This window comes from Loxodonta africana, chromosome 5 (genome assembly GCF_030014295.1).
Source record: "Loxodonta africana isolate mLoxAfr1 chromosome 5, mLoxAfr1.hap2, whole genome shotgun sequence".
NCBI lineage: Eukaryota > Metazoa > Chordata > Mammalia > Proboscidea > Elephantidae > Loxodonta > Loxodonta africana.
Genome location: NC_087346.1, coordinates 26,045,384 through 26,068,051, shown reverse-complemented (window position 1 = coordinate 26,068,051; position 22,668 = coordinate 26,045,384).

Here is a 22,668-nt window from a genome sequence, read left to right as displayed (position 1 = left end):
CAGGACGTTAGAGCTTCAAAGGGGCAAATAATCAAGCTCGCTCACTCAAGCAGCCTATTTGGGTTTATCAAAACAAAACAAAGCAAGAAGCTAAGATACAGTAATCAAGCACATAATAAATTAATACGATAATGTATAAATGGCTTGGAGACAACAGTCAATATTGAATCACATAAAGAAGCAGACAATGGCTTCAACAAGCTCTCAAAACAAAGAATGAAGGAATCTTCCAGATGAAGACATCTTCCTGAAATTACCACATGTAGACTAAAGAAGATTAATATACAGAACTCTTCAAGGGATCAGGGAGGTCATCAGGAAAACACACAAGCCAAAGAACACACAGATCAAACAGTTGAAGAAAGAAAAAGATTACCCAAGAACATAATGAAAAATTTAATAGTCTACAGGAATCTATAGAGAGACAGCAATCAGAAATTCAGAAGATTAACAATAAAATTACAGAATTAGAAAACTCAATAGAAAATTAGAGAAGCAGAATTGAGGAAATGGAAGGCAAAATTAATGAGATTAAGGATAAAACACTTGGCACCAATATAGGAAAAGAAAAATCAGATAAGATAATTTGTAAAAAACTGAAGAATTCTAAGAATCATGTGAGACTCTATCAAGAGAAATAACCTAGGAGTGATTGGAGTATGAGAAAAGCGAGGGATAACAGAAAATATAGTGAGAATTGTTGAAGATATGTTGGCAGAAAACTTCCCTGATATCACAAAAGATGACAAGATATCTATCCAAGATGCTCATTGAACTCCACATGAGGTAGATCTCAAAAGAAAGTCACCAAGTCATATTATAATCAAACTTTCCAAAACTGAAGATAAAGAGAGAATTTTAAGAGGTGCTAGGGATAAATGAAGTCATCTTCAAAAGAAAAGTCAATAAGAATATGCTCGGACTACTCAGCAGAAACCATGTTAATGCTTTAGAGTTTGTTTTCTCAAGGCCAGGCACAAAATTCAGAGGAATAAATGAATGAATGAATGAATTCAAGGCATCTTTTTAAATGAAATGATTTGTCTTCCTACCTTATAAAAGGTAGAATACTAGAAATAACTAGAGAATTTTTGGTATGCTTCATATTTTTAATAAGCTGAGTACCAAATATTGGATATACAGTGGATTGACAAAAGAGTGAACAAATCAGTTTTAGAAGAAATACAATCAGAATGCTTTTTAGAAGGAATAATGGTGAGACTTTGACTTATTACTTTCCACACATCATCAGGAAAGACCAATCACTAGAGAAGGACAAAACATTTGGTAAAATGGAGGGCTGGCAAAAACGAAGGAAACTTTCAATGAGATGTGTAACATGATAGTCACAACAATGGGCTCAAACATAACAAGTATCATGAAGATGGCAGAGGATCTGACTACGTTTTTTTCTTTACACATAAAGTTGCCATGAGCCAGATCCAACTCAACAGCAACTAACAACAAAATTGTAAAAGCTGCAAGGAAAGAGTTGTGAAATCAGAGAAGCTCCCTTTTACTGAGTGAATTTCACTCAGATAAAAATGTGATTGTTGTTATTCTTAGGTGCCATTGAGTTGATTTCAACTCATGGTGACCACAAGTGACAGATGAGAACTTCCCCCTAGGGTTTTCTTCGCTTTATTCTTTTCAGAAGCAGATCTGTACGTCTTCCTCCCACAGAGATGCTGGATGTGTTCAAACCATCAACCTTTCAGTTAACACTTTGTACCACTATGAATCCAAAAAAAAGTTATTAATCTGTATATATATTTCAGAAACTAACACAAGAATGTGCTTACTGTCAATAGTATGTTCCTACCCGAAAGGGAAATATCGATCTAATCCTCATAAACCGGTTATGGATTACATGCCAACAGAGGATTTAACGCTCCACCATTCTGATGTTGTTGGTTACTGATAAAACTCAGCACTGTCATTTACCCTTCTCATCAACTGACAACTCTGCTTCCTTCTCTCGCCTGCCTGAAACTTCTGCTATGATGTAGACGCCAAACACTGAGTCTTCTACAAAGTAGAAAAGTTTCAGTCTCATGAAATGATTGTAGCAGGTTCTCTTAACTACTGATGCTTTGAGAAATAGACTCATGACTTTGGAACTTAAGGAAGCATCACTTAGAACTGTCAGACTGTATTAGAGGAATGAGCCAGAATTTCCAGGATTCCTTTTAGTCCAGGAGCAGATACCTTTGTGAGAGCAGACTGCTTAGCCAGCACCCAGAAAAACAAGAACTGATTACATGGGGCTGAATTAAGTATACTTGTTGGAAATATTGTTGATATCACTGTCTCTTAGGATCCAGGGACAAATACTTCTACAAATATTTACTCTTTTTGATAATGTAATTATATGCATAGGTTCAATAAGAATCTGTCCTCCTTGTTATCAGGATGTAATTAAACAAATCAGTTGTGTAACTAAAACCATGCCTGGGTATCATGTTTGACAAGAAGCCCACCATTAAAAAACAAGGGTTTATATTTCATATGTCAGCTGAGGTACACAGAGTCCTCATAGGAAACTGAGCTGATATCTGCTCTACAGTTTATACAGTCCCTGCCTTACAGGTAGTAAGGAAGGTCACTTAGTGGCAGGTCAAGAACTTTGGCAGATATTGGGAAATTCAGAAAGAAAGAAATTCACTCACACTTATAGAGACTTCAGCAAAATCTGGAGAAAATGAGATTCCTGGGCTTGGATTCCTAGCCTCAGATTAGGAGATTAAATAAAAAACGTGTCACATCATACACTGCTGACATGGATGTAAATTGGTACAAGTCTTTCAGAGGGGAATTTGGCAATGTCTAACAAAACCACATATGTACTTACCTTTTGAGTCAGTAATCCCACTTCCAGGAATTTATCTTAAAGATATACCTCCAACGATAAGAAAAAATAAATACAGGTACATGTTATTCACTACAGCTTGGGTTATATTTGCAAACTACTGGACACTACCTAAATGCCTACAGGAGTCTGGTTGAATTAAACCATGGTACATCCACACGATGGATTACTATAAAGCTGTCAAAATGGAGGAGGAAGATCTCTATGGACCATGGCATTATCCCCCAATTTTTATTTTTATACATTTTTAAGAGAAGGAAAAAAAAAAAGCAGAAAAAAAATGCAATGTTACATGCGAGAGACAATGGGAAAAACATGTATCTGCGATCTGCACAATTTTGGAAAAAAAAAAGAGAGTAAATCAGAGACTAATGGGGTTGATTACCTACAGGGAGTGATTATGAAAAGAATGGGGGATTGAAAACAAAGAAGAAATAAGGTAGCTGTGTTACTTTTAGCAGCAGACTTTTTTATAGCTTTCTTTTTTGTTTCTTTTTAGTTCTGATTTTTAGAACCAGGTTGATGTTTGCAATGCTTGAAAAATCAAATAACTCATTAGAATTAACCAGGGTATGGGGGAAATGCAGAATGGAATACAAATAATAAAAATCACCCAAACTCTATTATAAATGAGTAATTACCATACTTGTAGAAAAAATGCCCACACATATAACACACGGCATAGCCGGCTTATAAAAATAGGGGTGGAGTGTTGTGCACTTGGGAAAAATACATATAACATTGCATTATTTGCATAAAAATGCCATACACTGAAAGGGATAGGGAAGGAAAGAACTTACCCAAGTAACTTTGGAAACCAATATTCTTTCTGTATACTCCAAAACTAAGGACAAAAAAACCAAAAAACCTACTGTATACATATTGTACTATGCTTAGCCAATCTATTTTTCATATGGTTATAGGTTAGGAATTCTATAAGTACTTTATATATATTCTAGGATTAAGCAAGAAGTAAATACAGTGTGGATAATAATAGCCAGGATTCTTATTTTCAGAGTGAAGAGAGGATAAAGACAAGGGGAAGACTAGAATGAACTCTACCGTGTAGTTAGAACTGGAGGTATAAGGATGAATTCATGACTTTTTAAGTTGTGTTATATACATATGTTTATGTATGTGTACGTGCAAGTGTATATATGCATATGTGTGTGTATATATCATCAATATAGAAAAGATCCGGATGGGTATGTACCTGTGCATTTACACACATGCATTTCCTAGCTTCGTGCTAGGAAATAAGCATAACCTGAGAGTAATTACAGTTCAGCAGCTGTGAGTGCATCCCGTGTCCGTGTCTTAGCTTCTAAATGTCATTCTAAAATAAAAGGAGCCAGAGCATCTGGAGAAATAACAGATTCCACAGCCCGGGCACAGATAGCACAAAATGCTCCTGCAATATATTGTGCCAGAAAGTAATGTCATGCTCAAAAATAAAATTAAAGACATGTCAAAAGCAAAGAAGCTCTCTTAAAGAGGCCCCCAATGACCAAGTCTGGGGTAATTTGAACAAGAAAAAAAGGAGTTATAACAACAGATTAAAACCCGTAGAATAAAATAAAAATCCGTAAGTCCAAACTGATGTGGATAAATAAATTAATGGTGCAGAAGGGAAAGCTGCTAGTAAAATTCCAATTAATAAATGTATAAGGAATCATAGAAATAGAAAATCACCTTTGGAAAACACACATTAATTATTTTTAGGCAAGATTCATAATGGATTCTAAATGTAGTAGTTGAAAACATGATGAGAAACAGAATATTTACATAATATCAAAGTATATTTTGATTTATATATACATACAAATATTAATTTAAAAAGAATAAATAGAAACTTTACAGAGGAGAAACCTGGCAGACACAGCCCAGCTAAATAATCAAAGTTAACCTCACCAATATGAGGTGTATCGACATGCGTTCCTCGATAAGATGCACCGAGAAAGGCACGACATCACCCCTATGATATTCTTGACAGAAATACACATGAGAATTTAATAATGCTGAAACATCAGTGTCTTCGTTTCCCAACAGAAACTAACAAACCTAACAAAATACCATGAAGTGGGTGACTTTGAAGCGTGTAAGTTTATCGTCTCACAGTTCTCTCTCGATCAGCTCTAGGGGAAGATCCTTCCTTGTCACGTCCAGCTTCTGGTAGCCCTGGGCATTTCTTGACATTCTTTGGCTTTTAGATGCACATTCACACGGCCTCTCCTCCTCACTGCAGATTCATCCATCCACTTCTCCTGTAACACTGTTTCCGTGTCTGTAGTCCCCTTTATAAGACACTATTCAAGGAGGGATTAGGACCCACCCTATTTAAATATGACCTTGTTAACTGATAACATCTTCAAAGGAAGACTTTATCTCCAAACAAGGCCACATTCACTAGTACAAGAGTTAAGGCTTCAACATAGATTTTGGTGGGACACAATTTAACGATTCAACCATAACAGTCCACTGGCTGCCCCCCAAAATTTTGGGCCTTCCCATGTGCATAGTGCTTTCATCCCATCCCCCTATCTCAAAAATCCAAAACCAAACCCGCTGGCATCGAGTCAATTCTGACTTCACGTGACACTATAGGACAGAGTGGAACTGCCCAATAGGGTTTCCAAGAAGTGGCTGGTGGACTTGAACTGCCGACCTTTTGGTTACAGCTGAGCTTTAATCACTACCACCAAGGCTCCTCACCCTATCTCAGCACCCCCAAAAGTCTTAAACCTTTCCAATATCCACTCTAAGCCTAAAATTCATTTCTTAAATAATTTATTTTTGTTTTTGTTGTTGAGAATATACACAGCAGAACACATACCGATTCAACAATTTTTACATGTGCAATTCAGTGACCTTGATTACAGTTTTCAAATTGTGCTACCATTCTCACCCTCCTTTTTTGAGTTGTTCCTCTCCCATTAACAAAAACTCACTGCCCCTAAGTTTCCTATCTAATCTTTTGAGTTGCTGCTGATCCCATGTAGCTAGATCTTAAAACCGCACAATGCTCAAGACAGACATTCTTTACTAGTTGGGCTAAACTATTGTTTGGTTTTAAAAGGACTTCAGGGGATATTCTTGGTTTATTTATTTCTTTATTTTAAATAATTTTTATTGAGCTTTAAGTGAACGTTTACAAATCAAGTCAGTCTGTCACATATAAGCTTATATACACCTTACTCCATACTCCCACTTACTCTCCCCCTACTGAGTCAGCCCTTCCAGTCTCTCCTTTTGTGACATTTTGCCAGTTTCTAACACTATCTACCCTCCTATCTCCCCTCCAGACAGGAGATGCCAACACAGTCTCAAGTGTCCACCTGATACAAGTAGCTCACTCTTCATCAGCATCTCTCTCCTACCCATTGTCGAGTCCCTTCCATGTCCAATGAGTTGTCTTCGGGAATGGTTCCTGTCCTGGGCCAACAGAAGGTTTGGGGACCATGACTGCTGGGATTCCTCTAGTCTCAGTCAGACCATTAAGTCTGGTCTTTTTATGAGAATTTGGGGTCTGCATCCCACTGATCTCCTGCTCCCTCAGGGGTTCTCTGTTGTGCTCCCTGTCAGGGCAGTCATCAGTCGTAGCCGGGCACCATCTAGTTCTTCTGGTCTCAGGATGACGTAAGTCTCTGGTTCCTGTGGCCCTTTCTGTCTCTTGGGCTCATAGTTATCCTGTGACCTTGGTGTTCTTCATTCTCCTTTGATCCAGGTGGGTTGAGACCAATTGATGCATCTTAGATGGCTGCTTGTTAGCATTTAAGACCCCAGACACCACATTTCAAAGTGGGATGCAGAATGTTTTCATAATAGAATTATTTTGCCAATTGACTTAGAAGTCCCCTTAAGCCATAGTCCCCAAACTCCTGCCCTTGCTCTGCTGACCTTTGAAGCATTCATTTTATCCCGGAAACTTCTTTACTTTTGGTCCAGTCCAGTTGAGCTGACCTTCCCTGTATTGAGTATTGTCCTTCTCTTCATCTAAAGTAGTTCTTATCTACTAACTAATCAGTAAATAACCCTCTCCCACCCTCCCTCCCTCCCCCCGCTCATAACCACAAAAGTAAGTGTTCTTCTCAGTTTATACTATTTCTCAAGATCTTATAATAGTGGTCTTATACAATATTTGTCCTTTTGCCTCGGACTAATTTCGCTCAGCATAATGCCTTCAGGTTCCTCCATGTTATGAAGTGTTTCACAGTTTCGTCACTGTTCTTTATCGAGGGGTAGTATTCCATTGTGTGAATATACCACAATTTATTTAACCATTCATCCGTTGATGGACACCTTGGTTGCTTCCAGCTTTTTGCTATTGTAAACAGAGCTGCAATAAACATGGGTGTGCATATATCTGTTTGTGCGAAGGCTCTTATTTCTCTAGGGTATATTCTCTAGGGTATATTCTGAGGAGTGGGATTTCTGGGTTGTATGGTAGTTCTATTTCTAACTTTTTAAGACGCATCTTAGATGGCCGTTTGCTAGCCTTTAAGACCCCAGACACCACTCTCCAAAGTGGGATGCAGAATGTTTTCTTCATAGATTTTATTATGCCAAATGACTTAGATGTCCCCTGAAACTATGGTCACCAAACCCCCATCCCTGCTGTGCTGGCCTTCAAATCGTTCAGTTTGTTCAGGAAACAATTTTGCTTTTGGATTAGTCCAGTAGTGCTGACCTCTCCTGTAATGTGTTTTGCCCTTCCCTTCACCTAAAATAGTTCTTAACTACTATCTAATTAGTGAAAACCCCTCTCCTTCCCTCCCTTTCCACTCTTGTAACCATCAAAGAATATTTTCTTCTTTGTTTATTTTTCAAGTTCTTATAATTGTTTTCTCATAAAATTTTGTCCTTTTGCAACTGAATAATATCACTTAGCATAATGCCTTCCAGATTTCTCCATGTTATGAAATGTTCCATGGATTCATCATTGTTCTTTATTGATACTGATTCATTTTGTGAATATACTATAATTTATTTATCCATTCATCCATTGATGGGCACCTTGGTTGATTCCATCTTTTTGCTATTGTAAACAGTACTTCAGTGAACATGGGTGTGCATATATCTGTTCATGTAAAAGCTCTTATTTCTCTAGGATATGTTCCAAGGACTGTACGGTAGTTCTATTTCTAGCTTTTTAAGGAAGCGCCAAATTGATTTCCAAAGTGGTTGTACAATTTTACTTTCCCACCAGCAGTGTATAAGTGTTCCAGTCTCTCCACAACCTCTCTAACATTTATTATTTTGTGTTTTTTGGAGTAATGCCAACCTTGTTGGAGTGAGATGGAATCTCATTGTAGCTTTGATTTGCATTTCTCTAACGGCTAACGATCGGGAGCGTTTCACTGGACACACTTTTAACTCAGTAGTGAAGTTACTGCTGAGGTTCACCCTTCAGCCAAAGATTAGACAGGTCTACAGGCCCAACAATAACACATGTGAGGAACGTGGTTCATAGTTCAATCATGTATATGAGACTAAGGGGCACAACAGCCCAAAAGCAAAGACGAGAATGTAGGAAGGGACAGGAAGACTGGACGAATGGAAACAGGTAACCCAGGGTGGAGAAGGGGAAAGTGTTTACACATTGCAGGGTTGGCAACCAACGTCACAAAACAATTTGTGTATCAACTGTTTAAAGAGAAACTAATTTGCTCTGTAAGCTTTCACCTAAAGCACACACACACATACACACACAAAAAATTTTAAACCAAAACAAATATATATTTCTAAAAATAAAATAAAAAGTAGTTTCTGAATATGTCATGGAAATTAGTTTACAATGATATGTTTTTCCTGTACCTGTCCTTTCTATTGTAGAAAAAAATTTGTTTGAATGCAGAATATAACTCTTAATAACTTGTTTCTTAATGTTCAAAAAACTAGTTATTCATCAATTATAATCATACTTAAAATTAAAGGCATTAAGTCAGAAACTTGCTATGTTAAATACGTTTTTTACCTTAGGCTGCCTATCAAAATTGAGGTGGCCATAATTACATGAAATCCTGTAGATAGTAAATGTGTTGTCAGCTTCTAAAGAATGAGGATCACATTACCTAATTGGCTTATTGGAATTAAAGGGATAAATAATCCCAAACAGATCTGTAACCTATTAAATTTATTTTAATGAGAATCAAATACACTAATCTTAGCTTAAAACTTACAAAGACATTGGTAGTTGAAATGACAAGAACTTCGAAAATTTAATTTACAAAAATAAACCGAAAAGGAAGCAAGTGCATTTGTCCCTAGTTTTCTTTCTAAGATTAATTTAATAATAGCTTTATCTGATAGATGTTCTGTAAATATTGTTGGATAAGTATTTTTCAAAATAGAAATCACTTTATGTTATAAATGTATAACAGGTAGGCATTATAAAAATTTCAGATAATGCAGAAATATATAAAGTAAAAAATAAAAACATAAATAAACAAGCCTGTAACACCACCTTTTAACATTTGGAATATGTAGTCTTTTTTTTTTTTTTTTGACAGTTTTATTGAGATGCTATACAATTGATTCACATAATATACAATTCACACATTGAAAATGTACAGATGTTTTTTAGTGCATTCAGAGAGTTATGTAGCCATCATCACAATTAAGTTTAGAGCATTTTCATCATCCCCAAAAGAAAAATAAAATACCAATTAGCAGTCACTGTCCATTCCTTCCTAACACCTTGCATCCCCCCCCCCCATTGCCCCCTGCCCTAGGTAACAGGTTTCTGTCTCTAGATTTGCCTACTCTGGACAATTCATATAAATTGAATCATACAATATGGTCCTTTGTGACTTGTTTCTGTCACTTAAAATAATGTTTTCTAAGTTCGTCCACATTATGGCATGTATCAGTACTTCATTCATTTCAATTGCCGAATAATATTCCATTTTATGTACAAATCACTTCCTCAGTTGACTTACCACCTGTGTGTTTGTCTTACCATGTTGGCTTACCTGTTGCTCTGATGCTGGAAGCTATGTCACCAAGATTTTAAGTACCAGCAGGGTCACCCATGATGGACAGATTTCAGTGGAGCTTCCAGACTAAGATGACCTAAAGGTCTGGCTACCTACTTCCAAAAGTTAGCTAATTAAAACCTTATGGATCACAACAGAACATTGTCAGACTTGCTTGCTTTGTACACATCGTTAGAAGAGATCCATTAGTGGAGAAGGGCACCATGTTTGGTGAAATAGAGGGTCAGTGAGGGCAAGGAAGATCCTCAGTGAGATGGATTGGCACAATAGCTTTAACAATGGACTCAAACATGCTGGTGGTTTCGAGGATGATGCAGGGCCAGGCAATGTTTTCTTCTGTTGTACATAAGGTCACCATGAGTTAGAGTCGACTCTCTGGCAGCTATCTATTTTCTCTTCTGTTGATGGACATTTGGGTTGTTGGATGGTTTCCACTTTCGGCTATTATGAATAATGCTGCTATGAACATTTCATGGACAAGTTTTGGGAGTGGACACTCTGTTTTTTTCTTTTGAGTATATACCTAAAGGTGGAGTTGCTGGGTCATATTGGAAACCCTGGTGGCATAGTGGTTAAGTGCTACGACTGCTAACCAAAATGATAGCAGTTCGAATCTGCCAGACACATTGGAAACTCTATGGGGCAGTTCTACTCTGCCCTATAGGGTCGCTATGAGTCCGAATCAACTCGACAGCACAGGGTTTGGTTTTGGTTTTTTTGGTGACCCTATGTTTCATCTTCTCAGGCACCGACAGACTGTTTTCCAAGGTGATGGTACCATTTTACATTCCCATCAGCAGTGTATGAGGGTTTCAATATCTCCGTATCCTTGCCACCACTTTTTATTTTGTGTCTTTTTCATTTAGAGCTTCCTACTGGGTGTCGTTATGAGTCCGAATTGAATTTAACCAAGAGGTCGGCTGTTTGAATCCACCAGGTGCTCCTTGGAAACTCTACTGGGCAGTTCTACTCTGTCCTATACAGTCGCTATGAGTCAGAATCAACTTGACGGCAGTGGGCTTGGTTTTTTTTAAGCCACCTAAGAAGGGAGTGGAGCCCTGGTGGCACAGTGGTCAAAAGCTCGGCTGCTATCCAAAAGGTTGGCAGTTTGAAGCCACCAGCCTTTCCTGGGAAACCCTATGGGGCAGTTCTAGTCTGTCCTATAGAGTTGCTATGAGTTAGAATTGACTAGAAGGCAATAGATTAAATTTGGTTTTTGGAGGAAGGGAATGTCATGGATTGAATTATGACCCCCCAAACATGTGTGTATTAACTTGGTTAAGCCATGATTCCCAGTATTGTGTGGTTGTCCTCCATTTTGTCATTTTAAATTTATGTTAAAGACAATTAGGCTGGGATCTAACACCCTTGCTCAGGCCACACCCCTAAACCAACATAAAGGCAGTTTCTCTGGGGTGTGGCCTGCATCACCTTTTATCTCTGAAGAGATAAAAGGATAGTGAAGCAAGCAGAGAGTTGGGGACCTCATACCACCAAGAAAGCAGCACCAGGAGCAAAGCGCATCCTTTGGACCCGGGATCCCCGTGCCTGAGAATCTGCTCGACTGGGGGAAGATTGAGGAAAAGGACTTTCCTCCAGAGCCAGCAGAGAGGGAAAGCCTTCCCTTGGAGTCGATGCCCTGATTTTGGACTTTTAGCCTACTTTAGTGTGAAGAAATAAATTTCTCTTTTTTAAAGCCATCCACTTGGTGTACCTCTGTTATAGCAGCACTAGATGACTAAGACAGGGAGTAAGTAGAGAAGGGGAGCATCTTGGAGCATTCCAAATATTGGAATGAGAAAGACTCAAGGGAGACTGGAACAGAATATCCATGGAGAAAGGAAGAAAACTGAGTCTGTTTTTCTGGCGATCAAGTGAAAAAAGTGATTCAAGAATGAAAAAGTGGTTAAATGTGTCAAGAGCTCCTATGAATATAAGTTAGATGAGGACTGAAAATGGACCATTGGGTTTGGCATTGTAGAGATCTTTGACAAGATTGGATTCAGTGACGAGGTGGGACAAATCTTATTGGAGCTGGATCAGAAGGTAATGGAGTCGAAAAAGTGGAGACGATGGGAAAGAAAACTTTTGCAAGGAATATCGTTATAAAGGTGGCAGAAAATCCCAAAGGCACCAGAAGAAGGAAGATTAAGGAGAGTTTCTATTTAAATATGTGAGATGTTGTTGTTGTTAGGTGCCATCGAGACAGTTCCGACTCATAGCGACCCTATGCACAACAGAACAAAACACTGCCCGGTCCTGCGCCATCCTTACAATCATTGTTATGCTTGAGCTCATTGTTGCAGCCACTGTGTCAATCCACCTCATTGAGGGTCTTCCTCTTTTCCGCTGACCCTGTATTCTGCCAAGCATGATGTCCTTCTCCTGGGACTGATCCCTCCTGACAACATGTCCAAAGTGTGTAAGACGCAGTCTCACCATCCTTGCATCTAAGGAGCATTCTGGCCGCACGTCTTCTGGGACAGATTTGTTTGTTCTTTTGGCAGTCCCTGGTATATTCAATATTCTTCGCCAACAACACAATTCAAAGGCGTCAACTCTTCTTCAGTCTTCCTTATTCATTGCCCAGCTTTCACATGCATATGATGTGATTGAAAATACCATGGCTCGGTTCAGGCGCACCTTAGTCTTCAGGGTGACATCTTTGCTCTTCAACACTTTGAAGAGGTCCTTTGCAGCAGATTTACCCAAAGCAATGAGTCTTTTGATTTCTCGACTTCTTCTTCTGTGGTTGTTGATTGTAGATCCAAGTAAAATGAAATCCTTTACAACTTCCATCTTTTCTCCGTTTATCATGATTTTGCTCATTGGTCCAGTTGTGAGGATTTTTCGTTTTCTTTATGTTCAGGTGTAATCCATACTGAAGGCTGTGGTCTTTGATCTTCATTAGTAAGTAATTCAAGTCCTCTTCACTTTCAGCAAGCGAGGTGGTGTCATCTGCATAACGCAGGTTGTAAATGAGTCTTCCTCCAATCCCGATGCCCCGTTCTTCTTCATATAGTCCAGCTTCTCGGATTATTTGTTCAGCATACAGATTAAACAGGTATGGTGAAAGACTACAATCCTGACGCACACCTTTCCTGACTTTAAACCAATCAGTATCCCCTTGTTCTGTCTGAACAACTGCCTCTTGATCTATGTAAGGGTTCCTCACGAGCAAAATTAAGTGTTCTGGAACTCCCATTTTTCGCAGTGTTATCCATAGCTTGTTATGATCCACACAGTCGAATGCCTTTGCATAGTCAATAAAACACAGGTGAACATCTTTCTGGTATTCTCTGCTTTCAACCAGGATCCATCTGACATTAGCAATGATATTCCGGGTTCCACATACTCTTCTGTAACCGGCCTGAATTTCTGGCAGTTCCCTGTGGATATACTGCTGCAGCCTTTTTTGAATGATCTTCAGCAAAATTTTGCTTGCATGTGATATTAATGATATTGTTCTATAATTTCCACATTCGGTTGGATCACCTTTCTTGGGAATAGGCATAAATATGGATCTCTTCCAGTCAGTTGGTCAGGAAGCTGTCTTCCATATTTCTTGGCCTACATGAATGAGCACCCACAGCGCTGCATCTGTTTGTTGAAACATCTCAATTGATATTCCATCAATTCCTGGAGCCTTGTTTTTCACCAATGCCTTCAGAGCAGCTTGGACTTCTTCCTTCAGTACCTTCGGTTCCTGATCCTATGCCACCTCTTGAAATGGCTGAATATCAACTAATTCTTTTTGGTATAATGACTTTGTGTAATCATTCCATTTTCTTTTGATGCTTCTTGCGTCGTGTAATACTTCCCCATGGAATCCTTCACTATTTCAACTTGAGCCTTGAATTTTTTCTTCAGTTCTTTCAGCTTGAGAAACGCCGAGTGTGTTGTTCCCTTTTGGTTTTCCATCTCCAGCTCTTTGCACATGTCATTGTAATACTTTACTTTGTCTTCTTAAGAGGCCTTTTGAAATATTGTTTTCAGTTCTTTTACTTCATCAATTCTTCCGTTTGCTTTAGCTGCTCGACGCTCAAGAGGATGTTTCAGAGTCTCCCCTGACATCCATCTTGGTCTTTTCTTTCTTTCCTGTCTTTTCAGTGACCTCTTGCTTTCTTCATGGATGATGTCCTTGATGTCATTCCACAAATCGTCTGGTCTTTGGTCACTAGTGTTCAGTGCATCAAATCTGTTCTTCAGATGGTCCCTAAATTCAGGTGGGATATACCCAAGTTCGTATTTTGGCTCTCGTGAACTTGCTCTGATTTTCTTCAGTTTCAGCTTGAACTTGCATGTGAGCAATTGATGTTCTGTTCCACAGTCGGCCCCTGGCCTTTTTCTGACTGATGGTATTGAGCTTTTCCATAGTCCGTTTCCACAGATGTAGTCAATTTGGTTTCTGTGTGTTCCATCTGGCGAAATCCATGTGTATAGTCACCATTCATGTTGTTGAAAGAAGGTATTTGCAATGAAGAATTCGTTGGTCTTGCAAAATTCTATCATTCGCTCTCCAGCATCATTTCTATCACCCGGGCCATATTTTCCAACTACTGATCCTTCTTCGTTTCCAACTTTCGCATTCCAATCACCACTAATTATCAATGCATCTTGATTGCATGTTTGATCAATTTCAAACTGCAGCAGCTGATAAAAATCTTCTATTTCTTCATCTTTGGCCCTAGTGGTTGCTGCGTAAATTTGAATAACAGTCGTATTAACTGGTCCTCCTTGTAGGCGTATGGATATTATCCTATCACTGACAGCATTGTACTTCAGGATAGATCTTGAAACGTTCTTTTTGACGGCGAATGCAACACCATTCCTCTTTGAGTTGTCATTGCCAACATAGTAGACTATATGATTGTCCAATTCAAAATGGCCAATACAGTCCGTTTCAGCTCACTAATGCCCAGGATATCGATGTTAATGCGTTCCATTTCATTTTGGATGATTTCCAATTTTCCTAGAGTCATACTTTGTACCTTCCATGTTCCGATTATTAATGGATGTTTGCAGGTGTTTCTTCTCATTTTGAGTCGTGCCACATCAGCAAATGAAGGTCCTGAAAGCTTTCCACCATCCGTGTCATTAAGGTTGACTCTACTTTGAGGAGGCAGCTCTTCCCCATTCATCTTTTGAGTGCCTTCCAACCTGGGGGGCTCATCTTCCAGCACTATATCAGACAATGTTCCACTGCTATTCATAAGGTTTTCACTGGCTAATGCTTTTCAGAAGTAGACTGCCGGGTCCTTCTTCCTAGTCTGGAAGTTCAGCTGAAACCTGTCCTCCATGGGTGACCCTCCTGGTATCTGAATACCGGTGGCATAGCTTCCAGCATCACAGCAACACACAAGCCCCCACAGTACGACTAACTGACAGACACGTGGGGGGATTAATCTCTAGTCCTTAGAAAATGGAACAGGCTCTGCTCAAAATATAGCTGAACAGCCTGTTCCACTCTTAAACATAACAAACACTCTAATACCTTACAACATATTTTCCCCTATTCAAAATGGATGATTGAGAGCTTGAGATAACATGACATGATGCTCTAAGTAATCCCTAAACATTTTTTTATTAAACCAGCTACACTGGTCTCTTACAAAGGGGTACAGAGCTATCTTAGCTCCTGTGGCCTTGGTCTCTCCTTTCTTTTTTCTTCTCTTGAGAAATGGCCTTCAGCCTACAAACCAACAAGAAGGCTGTCTGACATTTTTAATCTATAACTTTCTTACTCCCTATCTCAGCTACAGGAAAAAAAAAAAAAAAATCTTACTCCGTATCTCAGCTATACTAGACTTGACAAAACAGTTCCACTAGCCGAGAGATTCTTTTGTATTTTCAGCCTGTTACAAATATACTGATTAGAGCCCAGATGTCTGACATACATATCTTTAGTTTAACAGTTTTTTTTTTTAGTTGTTTTGTGATGTATAAGACCATCTGTAGACTATGTGCTCAAAACATTAGGTAACCCTGATCTTCCCCATATAAAACCCTCTCATCAACCCTTTAGATAGACAAAATTAAAAAAAAACTTAACCTTCCTGTGTCTTGAATACCGGTATTCAGTAAAGCCCTCTCTTACTGCTTACCTCCTCCTGTCTCAATATTAACTTCCCCACAAGCGACTTGAACCCGTGATTTGTGATAACAGTAGTAATCTCTACGGAAGCAGATCGCCACATCCTTCTCCCATAGAGCAGCTCCTATGCTCAAACCAACAACCTTTTGGTGAACAGCCTAGCACTTAACCACGGGGCCACCAGGGCTCCTGTACCACCGGGACCTTCAAAAGAAGGATAACAGCTCTATAGTGTGATTCAACATTCCATTCTGAAGTATTCCATAAATATGAATACCTTTGAAACTACTAAGTTCATTTTTCCTTCATTACAAGTGTTTTAGATCAGGCGTGGCAAACTTTTTTGAAAAGAGCCAGATGAAACACAAATTATGCTTTGCAGGCCATATAGATCTCTGTCGATGTTCTTCAGGGTTTTTTTGTTTGTTTTACAACCCTTAAAAAAAAAAAAATTCTTAGCTTGTGGGCCAAAGAGGCCAGCAGAGTTGGCTCAGAGGACTTACTTTGCATAGCCCTGTTTGAAATGTTTAAATAAAACAACTTTTTACCTGGAGGTAAAACACAGACACCTTGACTGAATTTTTTAAAGGCATTATTTCCCATGTCAACGGTGCCATCTTCCGGCTCTAGGAACTATTTTTGTATGAACATAAAATCAGTTTTTTTTTTTTTTTTCCAACGTAAACTTTAAAAAAAACGATCATCTTTAGCGTGGTTTGAAATAGACATAATTTAAAAAGGAGACGAAGTTATGACCCTCGATCCTACTACTCTGTCTTTCAGTGACTAGATGGTGAACCTTAGACAAACTATACATCCTCTCTGAACCTTGGTTTTCTCATCTATAAGATAGTTCAACAAGGTCATTAATTACGTTTTTTTTTTTTTATTCTTAAATTCCAGATGATTTTTTCCAAATTTTTATGAGCTCATCTATGTTTTAAGCACTCTTACATGGTATATGACACGCTGGTGGCGTAGTGATTAAGAGCTATGGCTGCTAACAAAAAAAGCCGGCAGTTGGAATCCACCAGGCGCTCGGTGGAAACCCTATGGGGCAGTTCTACTCTGTCCTACAGGGTCGCTATGAGTCAGAATCCACTCGACTGCAATGGGTTTGGAGTTTTTTTTTTTTTTTTTTTAAATATGGAATATTAAGTGTTTGGGTGCTAACCAAAAAATCGGCAGTTTGAACCCAGCAGTCACCCGGTAGGAGAAAGATGTGGTAGTCGGCTTCTGTAAAGATTACAGCCTTGGAAATCCTATGGGACAGTTCTACTCTGTCCTTTAGGGTCGCTATGAGTCAGAACCTACTCAATGCCAGTAGGTTTTTTTTTCTTTAATATGGAAATAGGCCTATTTATGACACACTTTTTCATAGTTATCTTTTTTTATGAATATGAGTTCGTTTTGTTATATGTTGTGTTTGAATTTTCTTCAGAAAAAAAAAATCTTAATTTATACATCACCCTGTCCAAATAGCCACCACCCTCAACAACACTTATTAGAAAAATTTTACTGAACTGTGAATAAAAGTAAACTCAAGTAACAAAAAACAATTTTTTAAAAACATTCTGTAAAGACAAGTCTGCATGCTTTGGTTAAGTTGGGGTCAAGGCCAAACTGAGCATCCAAAACTTAATGGAAAAGAAGCATCTCCTAAGCCTCTACCATCCTGTTACTGGGGTGATGACTTAGAAGCAGTACAGGCTCAGAGTCTGGGCAGCTCTTTCTAACTTGCTCATGCTTTGACCAATACTATCTCCTATTGCACACTCGGCACCTTGGGTTTACCTGTATTACTCTTTCATTTTTCATTCATATCTGTCATCAACTCTTGTTTCAAAATGCCTTTCTCTGATATTTCACTCTTATTCAGCCTCTCTCGCATCTATCTACCAGGTCGAGATGATCAACTTCCTCGCCCTGCATTATGAAAATAGCCATCGTAGTCTATTGCTTTTCAAAGGGTGCTGTGAGAATTTGCATCACTTGGGATGCTGGTTAAACATGCTATGCCCTAAGCCCCATCCTGTAGAATACCACTGTTCAGCAGAAACATAACACAAGTGGCATGTGTAATTTTAAATGTCCCTGAAGTCACGTTAAAATTTAAAACAGATTAATTTTAATAACACATTTTATTTAATCCAATTTATGTCAAAGATTCATTTCAAAATACAAACAAACCCAGTGCCGTCAAGTCGATTCCGACTCATAGCGACCCTGTAGGACAGAGTAGAACTGCCCCACAGAGTTTCCAAGGAGCCCCTGGTGGATTCGAATTGCCAACCTTTTGGCTAGCAACCTTAGCACTCAACTACTACGCCACCAATATATATAATCCATTAAAAAACATAGGAATACATGATACTTTATATTCTTTTTTCTGTATGTCTTTGAAATGTTATGGATGTATTTTACACTAGCTGCACATCCCAGTTCAGACAGGCACATTTCAAGTGCTCAAGAGCCACATGTGGCTAGTGGCTAGTCTACTGGACTGAATCAAACTGGAAGAGAAGGGAATATAATCCAGGAATTTGTATATTTAGCAAGATATCCAGGGGATTCTTCTACTTAATTTTGAGAACAACCATTCTAGGCTGTCCCGTGCACAATCCTTTCTACCAACATTACTGAACGGGACTTGAAAAAATGTCGCTTTCCTGGTCTCAATCCTGTGGTGCTTGGTGGCCATCCAGTCAGCCTCTAACTCATGGTGACCCCAGGCACCATGGAACAAAGGCCTTTCTTCCTGGTCTGTCTTGGTCTGGAAAGTGCTACTGAAACCTGTTCAGCATCACAGCAACACACAAGCCTCCACTGACAGATGGTGGTGTCTACACGTGAGGTGCACTGACCAGGAATTGAACCTGTGTCTCCTGTATGGAAGATGAGAATTCTGCCACCACTAAGACCCTAGAAATCTCTGGTGCCTCCAGCTCAATCAACTCAGATGAGCATTCAAAGCTCACTAAAAGTGGCATAACCTCATCCATCCAACGTACTCTCCCACTAGGAAATGTATTAGGTTCTACCATGAAGCTACCATGAGGCAAATATTCAAACATTCATTTATGCAACACATATTTGTCGAGCACACATTAATGCCACCATGGATTCTACAGAAATATACAGACTATATAACACAAATCCTGATGAAGCAACTATTATGAGATGCTATCAGAATATATAAGAGAGGACTTCATACAGTGTGAGGAGTCAAAGAAAATTTTTCTAATAGTAACATTTAAGTTAAGAAGGGGTGTGAGTATAACTAGGAATCCGACCATCAAAAAGAAATTTCTAGACATGATGAAAAGCCCTGAGTTTGAAAGAATAATGAAGCAGAGAGGTTAGGAAAGTAATCTGAAAGGACACTGTGGAGGCAGGCAGAAGGCTGAAAAAGCCTAAGTGGTGAAAATTCTGTTGTTCTTTGTTTTTTTTTTTTTTTTTTGCATGTATATTTAAATAAAACAAGACTACAAACTTCTCAAAAGGTAGACTATCCCTTTTATGCGTTATTTTTTACTTATATTTTCTCCTAGAGTACAAAGAAAATACTCAATAAATACTTCGTCAAGGCATGGGAACCAAAAAAAAAAAAAAAAAAGCCAAACCCACTGCCTTCGAGTCAATTCCAACTCATAGTGACCCTGTGCTTAATGCCTGAAAATTCTGTTAATTTCTAGAATCTCCAAGCTACACTAACAATTATTTGCATTTTCTGATAATTTAAAAATCATACTATCATGAAACACAAAGAAGTCTTTCCTGAAGTGCTGAGTTTTAACATAAAGTTAGTTCCTTCGAAACAGGCAATTTTTCTATGGGGAAAGGTGGGTACCAAGCCTTACTTACCATTATGATGTCAGAATGCAGGCCCCAACTGAACTCCCTGGAAACCCTGGTTGCCTAGTGGTTAAGTGCTAACCACTGCTAACCAAAATGTCGGCAGTTTGAATCCACCAGGCACTCTTTGGAAACTTTATGGCGCAGTTTTGCTCGGTCCTGTAGGGTGGCTAGGAGTCAGGTTTTGTAAGCGGAGGTCACAGTGGAAGGGTGAAGGACATTCAGCTTCCTTGCCTCTTACTCACTTCCCCTGACATCATTGTTCTTCACATTAAAACTGGTGATTAAAACACTCAAAAGAGACTAAATGATGTAAGATTTTACTGGGTCAACTCAGCCTATTATCCATTCTACTCGTAGTTTGCTCTTCGAACTGAATGAAATACGCTATTTCATTGCGTGAAAGGCTCCCAACATTCCTGCGCTTCTCTCCCACAAGAGCACACCCTGTAGAAACAATCCGTACACTGACAGCACTGGGGCAGAACCTGTGATTCTGAGGGGATATCACTTTAAAGGGGTTTTTATCACTTTCAAGATTAGGTCAAAAGGAAAATTATCTGAATGGTTCTGATCTAAAAGCCAGCCCTGACCTGACTTGAGTCCTTAAGACTCCAGGACTTCCTGAAGTCACAGAGCTTGGAAGTGAGAAGGCCTATGGAAGGGTGGCCTCCAGCAAACAATTAGCAAGACAAGAGGGACCTCAGTTGTACAACGGAAGGGAAATTAATTTTTCCAACAACCAGAAAACCTGGAAGAGAACTCCATATGTCAGAGGAAGTCTAATCAGCAGACACCCTGATTTCAGCCTTGTGAGACTCTAAGCAGAGAAACCAGCTATGCCATGCCTTCTGAGTGAGGAAACTGAGATAATAAATGGGTGTTGTTTTAAGCTGTTGAAATTATGCTCATTTGTTATGTATCGATAAAAAATCTAAAACACACACTCAGGCATTTCTCATATAATTAAAGAACATAGCATGTCTGCTGGATAGTCTTTCAGACTTCATTTTACAAATAATTTCCTTCTTAATGACAAACATTAAACATCCAATGTCTCCTTAACACTCCTCACTATAACATAAAAAAAACAAAAAAGAAAACTGTTGCCATGAGGTGGATTTCAACTCATAGCGACCCTACAGGACAAACCAGAACTATCCCATAGGATTTCTCTAAGGAGCAGCCTGTGTATTTGAATTGCTGACCTTTTAGTTAGCAGCAGAGCTCTGAACCACTGTACCACCAGGGCTCCCACCCTAACTATTGAATTTGTGAGTCAAATTCACCTTCAGGGTTGAAGGGTCTTTTTGGTGATGTGACCTTAGTTCTGACAAACCACCAAAGGATGGGAGGGTGAACCAAGTACATTTTGCCCAGTGAGACACAGCCCCTGCCACCCCAGGCTCTGCTCCGCTGCTTTTGATGGGGCCCTGAGCTCAAGACGGATATGGACATGGAAGACAAAAGTGGATTTGGGTTCATTCTTTCAATTCCTAATCCAATTTCCTTGGGGAAAAAAAACACGATAGCAGACTTAGCGATCAAGAAATAAATGCTGTACTGTATTGGGCAAATCTGCTGCAAAAGATCTCTTTCAAGTGTTAAAAAGCAAAGATATCACTTTTTTCTTTTTTATTGTGCTTTCAGTGAAAGTTTACCAACCAAGTCATTCTCTCATACAAAAACTTATACACCTTGCTATATACTCCTAGCTGTTCTCCCTCTAATTAGGCAGCATACTCCCTCCCTCCACTGTCTGTTTCCTGTCCATTTCCCCAGCTTCTGATACCCTCTGCCCTCTCATCTACCCTCCAGACAGGAACCACCCTCATGTGTCTACTTGATCCAAGATGCTCACTCATCACCAGTATCATTTCCAGTCCAAACCCTAACTAAAGAGTTGGCTGTGGGAAAGGTTCCTATCCTGGGGTAACAGAAGGTCTGGGGATCATGACCTCTGGGGTCCTTCTCGTGCCAGTCAGACCATTCAGTCTGGTCTTTCTATAAGAATTTGGGGTCTGTATCCCCCTGCTCTGCTGCTCCCTAAGGGGTTCTCTGTTGTGTTCCCTGTCAAGGCAGTCATCAGTTGTAGCTGGGTACCATGTAGTCCTTCCGGTCTCAGGCTGATGCAGCCTCTGCTTTCTCAGGCCCTTTCTGTCCCTTGGGCTCATAATTACCTTATGTCTTTGGTGGTCTTCATTCTCCTTTGTTCCAGGTGAGTTGAGACCAACTGTTGCATCTTGGATGGCTGCTTGCTAGCATTTAAGACGCCAGACATCACTCTCCAAAGTGGGATGCCGAATGTTTTCTTAATAGATTTTATTATGCCAATTGACTTAGATGTCCCCTGAAACCATAGTCCCCAAACCCCCACCCCTGCTATGCTGGCCTTCCAAGCATTGTTTACTCAGGAAACTTTGCAAAGACCAAGGTGCAGCTGATCCAAGCCACAGTATTTTCAATTGCCTAAAATGCATACGAAAACTGTACAATGACTAAGGAAGACCCCAAAATTGCTGCATTAAAGTTAAAGTGTTGGTGAAGAGTATTGAATATACCACGGACTACGAAAAGAATGAACAAATCTGCCTTGGAAGAATGATAGCCAGAGTGCTCTTTTGAAGCGAGGATGGTGAGACTTGTCTTAAGGATTTTGGACATGCTACCAGGATTTATCAGGAGGGACCAGCCCCTGGAGAAGGAGATTGGAAGGAGTAAAATACAGGGTTAGGGAAGAAGAGGAAGACCCCTAACAAGATGGATTGACACAGTGGCTTCAATAATGGCCTCAAATATAGCAACAATCGTGGGGATAGCACAAGACCTGCCAGTGTTTCCTTCTGTCATGCACT